This window comes from Psammomys obesus, unplaced genomic scaffold, assembly GCF_907164565.1.
Source record: "Psammomys obesus unplaced genomic scaffold, mPsaObe1.curated_primary_1811, whole genome shotgun sequence".
NCBI lineage: Eukaryota > Metazoa > Chordata > Mammalia > Rodentia > Muridae > Psammomys > Psammomys obesus.
This window is the reverse complement of record NW_026590062.1, coordinates 3,746,160-3,755,467: the sequence shown is the minus strand read 5'-3', so window position 1 is coordinate 3,755,467 and position 9,308 is coordinate 3,746,160.

Sequence of the window (9,308 nt, the reverse complement as noted above, 5' to 3'; positions counted from 1 at the left end):
CTCAGAAGTGTGTGCTTTCTTCCATCTACGAGCCTAGATTTTATTTATATAGAAACATAAACACACACACACACACACACACACACACACACACACACACACACACACACACTTGACATGAAACTACAGTGAGTGGTCCAGGGAACAACTGGAGCTTTTGGGGAGAGGGTGTGGGGATATTGTTCAACATATAATGCACATGTGCATAAAAGCTCAAAACAAACAACAAATCAGGGGCTAGAGAGATGGCTCAGTGGTCAAGAGCACCAGCTGTTCTTGCAGAGGACCTGTGTTCGATTCCTAGTACCCACAGGATGGCTCATGCCCATCTGTTACTCCAGTTTCGAGGAATCTAACGCCCTCTTCTGGTCCCTGTGGGCACTGCATGGTGTGTTTCAGACAGACATTCAGGCAAAACCTGCACGCATGTAATTGTTTTTAAATAAAGAAATTAGGTCATGTATTATCATAAAGTTTTTAGATGTTTAGTCACAAAAATTATTTTCTCTCTCATAGGCTTAGATATTTTAATAGCAGAATATTAATATTTAATTTTCTTAACTATTTTAATTAAATGTTGAAATTAATAAATATTTTAACTGTTAGGGTGATTGTGCTGGGAAAATTCAAAGCTCTTGATAGTGGGAAAGCGGACCATGGTGGCACACACTTGTGACAGCAGCTCTGGAGAGGCTGAGGCAGGAGACTGGACCCGGAGAGAGACCCTGTCTCTAGGCAGAGAAGTAGGCAAATGGCTGTGGTTTCTCCAAACTGGATTTCCTAAGTGTGCCTGGCACCGCCGGTTGTGCCGTCAGAAGAGCGGTGAAAACCAGGGGAGCCTGTGAAGATGGGGGAGTCACTTGTTTTGAAGTTAATTAGGAAAATTGGTGAAAATAAGTTCCTTTCAACGAGGGAGTTTGATTTATCCCGTGATTCGTGCCCACGGCCGAATCTAAATGACACTTAATTGAGCAATCCGTTCGATTGTCTGGGATTGTGATAGTCGTAAAAGTACTTCAACAATGGCGAAGACTGTGCCTAAAAGCCTGGGTCTCTCGACACTGACAGGGCCCGACGAAAGGGCTGTCTTTAGCCTGACAGCCCTGAGTGACAATGCGAAAGAGTGGAAAATGGTGTGAGTTCTTGGGGGTCCCAACTGCAGTTCGGCTTTGAACTTGCAGACAGCAAATACTCGGGCATGAGCCGCGCGCGCTGTCTCCTTCCAGAACGATGGGCCCCAATTAAAAATAACGAGGCCTGGCTCCAGCCACCAGACCCAATTAGAGGAATGAGGGCTGATGGCTCCTGACAGAGCAACTGGGGCAGGGCTCTTGGTAGGGGTCACTGAGGGAGACCCGGCAACAGACTGGGGGTCACTTGTGACTCTGGTTATTAAGTGAGGAAGTAGGAAGTCCTCTGCCTTGCACCCCAAGCCTCCAGGCACCCTGCTGCACCCACATTCACATAGCCAGATGGTGTCTGTGCCGTGAAGACTGCCCAGTAATGAGAACAGCATTTAACATTCTGACAAGGTCAGAGGGACAGAGATGCCCACTGCCCCACGTCGTCACCCGCACTGTAAATACGCATGCCTAGTAATGGCAGCCAAAAAACTGCCCGAGGGCTCAGGGTGGAGCACGGTGGGAAGGTGGGGGCCAGTGCGGGGCTCTGAGCTCATCTGCCGCCAACCCACCAATAGGGAAAGAAAGGAAAGTAGCAGAGTCAGCCCTGAGCCCAAGAGCCCAGCCACCTCCTCTTCGGTGAGCGAACACCACAATTCTTATATCATTTACTTTGTCTTTAAAAAAATGAATTGCAGTGCGAAAAGCCCCGTCTTTTAAAATGGGATATGATATACAGCATAGGCTGGCTTTGAACTTGTCATCCCCCGTCCCCACCTCCCCGGCCTCAGCCTCCTGAGTGCTGGGGTCACCTCACCTTCTGAAGCTGAGACATCAGTCTAGCCCACGGTAAGAGCCCTCTTTCCCCTTCCCGTGGCCTTCGGGAGACACCGCTCCATTTCCTACCCCCCCGTGAACTCATCATTGAATGTTTATCTTTCTGTCTGTGGCTGGCTTCCCTCAGCTGAGCAAGTGTCCTGGAGGGTTAGCCACATTGCCATGTGTAACGAGATGTCCCTCTTGTTCAAAGCTAAATACTATTCCACAGCATGTGTGATACCATGCTCTGCTATTCATCTATCTATCCACAGATACTCTGGTCGCTGTGCCCGTGGGTAGGTCTGCTCTCGGCCCTGCTCCCAGTTCTTTCGGGGTTCTATTGTATTTGGGGGCCAATTCTTTGATTCTTCAAAGAATCTACAGTAACTTTGGAATACAACCAGCTGCAAGGCTAGCGTTGCATCTCGCTCTCGCAGCCCACACTGACCTTGGGCTTTCAGAAATCCTCCTCCTAGCCTCCCGAGGGCTGGGAACACAGGCACATGTGTTTAAATCCCGCCCTTTTCCCATCAATGTCCTCTTCCTGCTGCAGGGCTTAGGGGCGATACTGCTCATAGCGGACAGTCCCCCGTGCCCTCTGGCATGGGCTCATTGCTCATTGTGTTTTCCAGGTCCCTAATGTTGAGGAGGTTGGCCAAGCACGCCGCCGGTGGCACCTTGGGTTAGTATGCTGAGGTCTTGTCCCAGGAGCAGGCTGGGGTTACGGATTTGGACCAAGAGCCTCCACTTCCTCAGGGCCTCACCTCGGGAGTCTCACAGGAGCTGGATACGGCGTGTGCATCTGTGGTAGAACACTCAGAGACTAAAGCAGAAAATCATAGGTGCCGGGCCAGCCTGGGATACACAGCAAGATTCTGCCTTGAAAACGAAGAAAGAAACGCCAGAGGTGCAAGAGAGCCACAGGGTTCTCAGGTGACTCTTTCTCTGCCACAGTGAGTTCCTGGCTACTATCCTGGAAAGCTGGTTTTCCTCCAGTGTCTCTAGCAAGGAGCCCCTATGACTTACCCCAGAGATGTGTGGCTGGGGTGGATCCTCCCCTACCCCAGCCCTCTGGGAGGAGGGATGTAGGGAGATATGACTTGAAATTCTCTTGTAAGGAGTATTTCTTTTTTTTTATTTTTTATTTTTTGTCTGTATAGACCTGTGGACATATTTATTTTACACTTTGAGGTACAACCCAAGTTTGCTCACCTCTGCCTATCTCTTCCTGTTTTAAGCAGTGTGCCAACACATCATAAAATTTGTATTTGACATTTTAATGTGTACTTCAAACTGGATAGAAACAGGCTTTCCAGGGCAGGCAAGCTGGTCCAGGAGGTAAAGGTGCCTGTAACCAAGCCTAGAATCCTGAGTTCAGACTCAGGACCCACGTGGCGAAGGAGAACACCGACTCCTCTGACATCCATGCCTGTGCTATGGCATGTGGGCACCCCCACTCACAACCCCCCCCCACAAAATCAATTTAATTTTTAAAAAAGGCTTCCCAAGGAATGAGTCTTGCCACAATCAAGGTTACAGTGTCATTGATTCTGAGGCAAAGGCTTTGGTGACTACTCTGAATGGGACATTATCCAGCCTGAGGGACAGTTGGACAGTCACCATTTGCAGGCACGGCTGGCATCAGCTTGACGCTTACAGGCGTCCCTTGGAGACAGGGCCGTAAGCCCCTCCTGGGGAGGTAATTAATTGGTCCACGAGACAGGACAGTGCCATTATGCCTGAGCTGGCCCAACACTGCCCCAAATCCCTGGCTTTGGGGATAAGCAACAGTAACGTATTAGCAAATTGTCACGTGCTGTTTAGCCGTGTCCAAAGTGGGCTCTGGGAATGAAGAGGCCTCCCAGTCTCAGTCGTCCTCTGAAACTCTCTGTCCTCTGTCAGCCTGGCTCCCTAATCCTGTGGCAGGGAGAGGGGAGAGCAGCAAGCTCCCAAAGGGTTAAAAATGTCCAGTCCTTCAGAACAGCTAGGAAGTATCCCTTTCCCACAGAGGATGCTTCTAACCCCTGGAATAAAAATGCTCCTGGGGGCTGGAGCGGTTAGCTGAGCAGTTAAGAGTGCTGTTTGTTCTTCCAGACGACCCACGACCCTGAAGAGCGCGCTGCCCGGGAGGCCTGGCTGGGGCTTGTGAGGCCCTGTTCTAGAGTTCCTGCTTTTTTTTTTTTTTTTTTTTTTGCTCTCCCCAGTGAGAGCACCTGACCTGGGTTTGTTGCCGTCTGTTTACAGCTCTCTCAGTTCCTTGCAATTTATCCACTCTCACTTGCTTAATAAACATACTTATTGGAGACTGAAAGTACAGCAACGGTAGGTCAGGCTCCTGGCAACACAGAATAACAGACCAGCGTGGGCAGCACAGGCCTAAAAGACAAAGCCAACCCTGCTAAGGGCCCACGGCTGAGGAGGCCAGAGGTCCCAGAAGCTGCTATGCTTTTGCTAAATGGGTATGTCAAACTGCTTCTAAATATCCATGTTTCCAGCCACAAATGGCTCTCAGCCTTGAGGCAGAGAGTTACAAATGGTCACAGAGCTGAAAATAAGTGACAGAGTGCTCAGTCTAAAACCGGGCATCTGTGTGGACTCCCCCTAGGCTCAGGGACCATCATGGAAGAGGGATCAAAAAGACAAGGTGTCAGGTAGCCCAGGCTGGCCTCAAATAACAATGTAGCCAATGACCTCAAGTTCCTGATGGCCTTGCTTCTAACTCTCAGGGGCTGGGGTTACAGGCTTGCAGAGCCAAATCACGCATAACTGGTGCTGGGCTGGAACCCTGGCTTCAAGCATGCTGGGCAAACATTCTACCCCCACCAGGCTGTGAGAGTCTTCTCGCCCTTCTCAGTCAGTGTGTTCTCCTGACTGTGAGATCATGCCTCAGCCTCTGCATCTAAAATCAAACCAGAAACCAGTGTGGAGCTCTTGATCGTTCCTACAAGCTGTACATGAATTTGGATTACCATATCATAGTTATTCTCTTATTGCAAAAACCCCATAAAGACTTATTAAAGTGAAATTTGGACTGGAGCGGTCAGTGGTGGATTGTTTTCCTAACATGAGCAAGGCCCTAGGTTCTATATATCCAACTAATCTTTATTTTTATCTATATCCATATCTACCCATCCACCCATCAACCTACCCACACATCATCCATTCATCCACCTACCCATCCACCTGTCCACTCACCCATCCACCTTCCTTCCCACCCACACATCCACCCACCCACCATCTACCTTCCTACCCACAAATCCATCTACCTACCCCCACTCACATATCCACCCACCCACCTGCCCTTCCACCCATTCACCTACCCACCTATCCATCCTCCTACCCACCCATCCATCCACCTATTTTTCACCCACACATTCATTTATTCAACCACCCATCCATTTACTTATTTGTCTACCCACTCATGCCTGACTCCACCCACCTATCCTTCCATCCATCCAATTTATCTTTCCTTTGCATTTTAAAGCAGCCTTTATTTGGTATTCCCAGCACACACCAGCTAAGATGATATATATTCAATCAAGACTCTGTGTTCCAGCACGTCCTCAACATCAGGAACGCCAAGGAATTTTCAGTTGGGGGCTCAGCTGGGGGCTCAGCTGGTTGATAGTCTCAAAATCAGGCCACTGTACTTAAGTCTGTTTTTTTTTGTTTTAGGACAGACACTGATTAATTTCTGAAGCAGTGATGACTCCACCTCCATCTACAGGGGGCACAAGGGACTCTTTCTGATGGTGAACAGCAGGTATCTGCTCCCAAAAGGTACTCTCAGCTGGCACATCTGCCCCATTCTCATGACAGACTTCTGATGACACTGTGCTTGAACATTCTGACAGCACCCTGGAGAGCTAAGGCTAAACACACCCAAAGAGCAGAACGCTTTGCAAGCATTTACCCAGAGATTTCAGAGGACACAGAATGCCTGCAGAAGCTGTATGTGAAATAGGGTATGGAGCTGACAGTCTTAGGGACAGGAGTGTCCCAAACAGGTCAGGCACTAGGACCTCCGCCGTATTCTGCGGCCTGAGATGGGGAGGTCTTTTTTTTTTAGTCCGTTACACCCATGCATGTAATCAGCGATTGTTCCCATTGTAAACTGCAGATTCACCATCTGTATGCTCCAAAGGGCTGGGGGATTGTTAATACTCCGTCCCTGTGGGATTAATCTGCAATTTCACACTAAATGATTTTTAAGTATAATTTGTTACAATGGGACATTACCACTTCTAAAACAAACAGCCGGAGGACTGCTGCTTTGCGACGGAGAAGGCTGCCAAGCGCTGCAACCAACAGTTCCCAGGCTGCTGTTTACCTTCACTTTGGAAACAGCCCAGTCTAGAACCTTGGGAACAGGCTAGTGTGTATGCGTGGGAACTCGTTGTTATGGGGAGCACTGTCAGACCAAGAAAGAGCTTTAAGGCTCAAGGGAAGAGTTCTGAGCAGTTCTTCAAACCCCATTAAAGGTTGTTTAGAGTTTGGGGGATCCAGCTGCTCAGTGATGAGTGATGAGTGAGCCCCTCAAATTAGTCTGTGATGTTACAAAGCTCTGGCTCCTGGCAAGAAGAAGATCTGTTTCTTTCCATAAGACACACTTGGCTGCAGCATCTTAGCAGTTACAACATTAGCTATGTCAGTGTTTCTTAACCTTCCTATTGCTGTGACCCTTTAATACAGTCCCTCGTGCTGTGGTGACAATAACCATAAAATTATTTTTTTTTTGCTACTTCATAACTGTGATTTTGCTACTGTTCTAAATAGTATTCTAAATATATGATATGCAGAATATCTGCTATGCAACCCCCAAAGGTGTCTGGATTCACAGGTTGAGAACCTCTGATCTGCGTATTTTAGATCTGAGCAAAGCAAGAATGCCAACTGAGGGCATTTCCAGGTGCTTTCTCTGGTTTCCACTTTAGTGGTCTGTACATAGAAACGTTATTCTCCTCGACTGCCTGGGGTGGGTTCAAATGTTCACTTTTACAGACCACAGGCTGGCATGACAGATGCAGTCACGTGACAGAGCGGTAACATGGTCTCTTAAAGTATGACACGTGCTGCCTCTGCAGAAAGGGGCAGGGAACAGCGACTCCCTGGCACACAACCGCATGGCTGATGTGCCCAGACCTGAGTCAGGGTCATAGGAGATAGGCTGTTTCCTGTCTGTCAGAAAACACACCTCTCACCTGTGCAGAGAGGCAGGAGGGAGGAGAATGTGACATAGGGCCCCTGCACCATGCACAGACACTGTCAACTAGAAAGACTTGACATAGCAAAATCCACAGAGTTCAACTCAGAGCTCTCTCCCTCTTCCTCAGATGGGTGCAGATCCACAGCCTTGCAGTCTTATCAGGAGGACCCAGGAAAGGGCGCAGAGCAATTGAGACACTGCTGGACAGAAAAGGTCAGGAGGGGGAGGAGGGATGGAGAGAGGAAGGGAGGGAGACAGAGATAGATAGAGAAACAGAGAAAACACACAGGCTCGCTCGTGTGTGCACACACAAAGAGAGAGAAAGAGAGAGAGCGAGAGAGCGAGAGAGCGAGAGAAAGCACTTAGTGCTGGCAAGATAACTCAGTGGGTAAAGACGCTGAACTGCCAAGTCCACATGGTGAAGAAAACGGTCCTACAAGTTGACCTCTGACCTCCGCATGGTGTGTGTGTGAGAGGTGCTCCCACTGCATACACAAACAGAACAAATAAGTGTTAAAAAATTAGCACCCAATGGTCTTTGGTGGGCATTAGCAGGAACATACGTGTGGGTGAGCACACACCCACTTACTCTTGTCTTTAGTATAAGAAAAACACCAGTGGCCAATGAGAACCATGTGCAAACACTCGGGAAGACCTAGGACTTAGGGGCTGGGTAATAAGGAGTGGCAGGGCATATTGTTACCTCTCTAATGGGGGGGGGGGCGTGAGGGGCACAGCTGCACTCAGTCCCAGCTGGTGGCTGTGTTAAGACTTTGTGGGCCTCCTGGGACCAAGGTTTCAAGTTTTCCAAGCAAAGCTGGAAACCCCAACTCAAGTAGTCTTTAATGCTGGCATCTGATTTAAATTGTTGAAAAAGAAGTTATGCTCCATTGCTCTGGTAGGCAGCTATAGGAGATCATTTTTAAGAAATAGAGAGAGAGAGAGAGGAACATGAGTGTGCCTACCGCATGAGTCTTGAGGCATAAGCCGTAAGTCCTTCATGGTAGAAAAATCACACCATGAAACATACACAGTCTAAATGAAATCAGTTATGGAATCCAGAGGCAAGACAGCTGTCCCAGCAACTGACAGCAAAATGTGATTTCCTGAGGAGACTTGAGGGTAAAAACCCTCAGCTTAGCCGAGCCTGGAGCCGTGATGATGTCATCCTGAAGGAGCTAGCCCCTCCGGGGCGGCAGAGCTGTGCTGCACCTTCCTGGCCATTTCAGTGAAAACCCAATTTTACTGTATGAAAAAGTTGAGATCCTTCTCAAGACAAAGACGTCCACTGCTGCTTTTCTCTGGGAGGCTCAATCTGTTGAAACACCTGATGACTGGGCCCTCTCCATTGAGTGCCCACAGGCATCAGGTGCTGCCTTCAGCCTCCGGTTTGTTCTGCAAGCCGTCACTCTTTCAGGAAAGGTTGGGAAAGGAAGCCCAAACAGACGAAGGCTGCATGGCTGGAGATGCCAAGACACGTTACTCACTCCCCCAAACTGCTTCGAGCTAAGACTGTGCCACAAAACCCATCACGCCCTGCAGAGATTTGGGAGGTGTCTCAGAAGTCTTCCCGGCCTAATGACTGCCGCTTAACAGTCTAACGATGGAGACGTGCATTTAGTAATAGCCAACAAGAGACAGCCAAGATGAAGCTGTTTTGATTGTAGACACCCATTATAGCCTCGACGTTATTTACCTCGCCTTTTTAAGGTTAACTCAAATACGATAACTGCTTGACACTTGGGGTGTTATTGCAGCCGAGAATATATTCGCTGACGTTACAACATGAGGTTTATCCCCAAAGCATTTACTGGGAGCCCCTCTCTGCTTATATGGGGGGGGGGTGTCTGCTGCCAGTGTCCATGTCTGTCACAGAAGATCTGATCTGACCTGTTTCCAGAATACAGATCCTTCAGTTTCTGCATCACAGCTCAGGCCAGAACAGACACGGCCCGGGGTTTCTGGAAGCCAGAGAGTTTTTATATCCACTGTAAGAATCCTTGAAACACTGAACTCAGTGATCTTAACATTTTTTGAGTGCCCCCCCAAAAAAAAGACCCCACTCTTTGTTCTTTAGATCCCCAAAGAGAAAAAAAAAATCTCAAATGAGAAAATACACCCCAAAGGAAAAAGGACCACATAGGAATCCTTGTGCCGACATA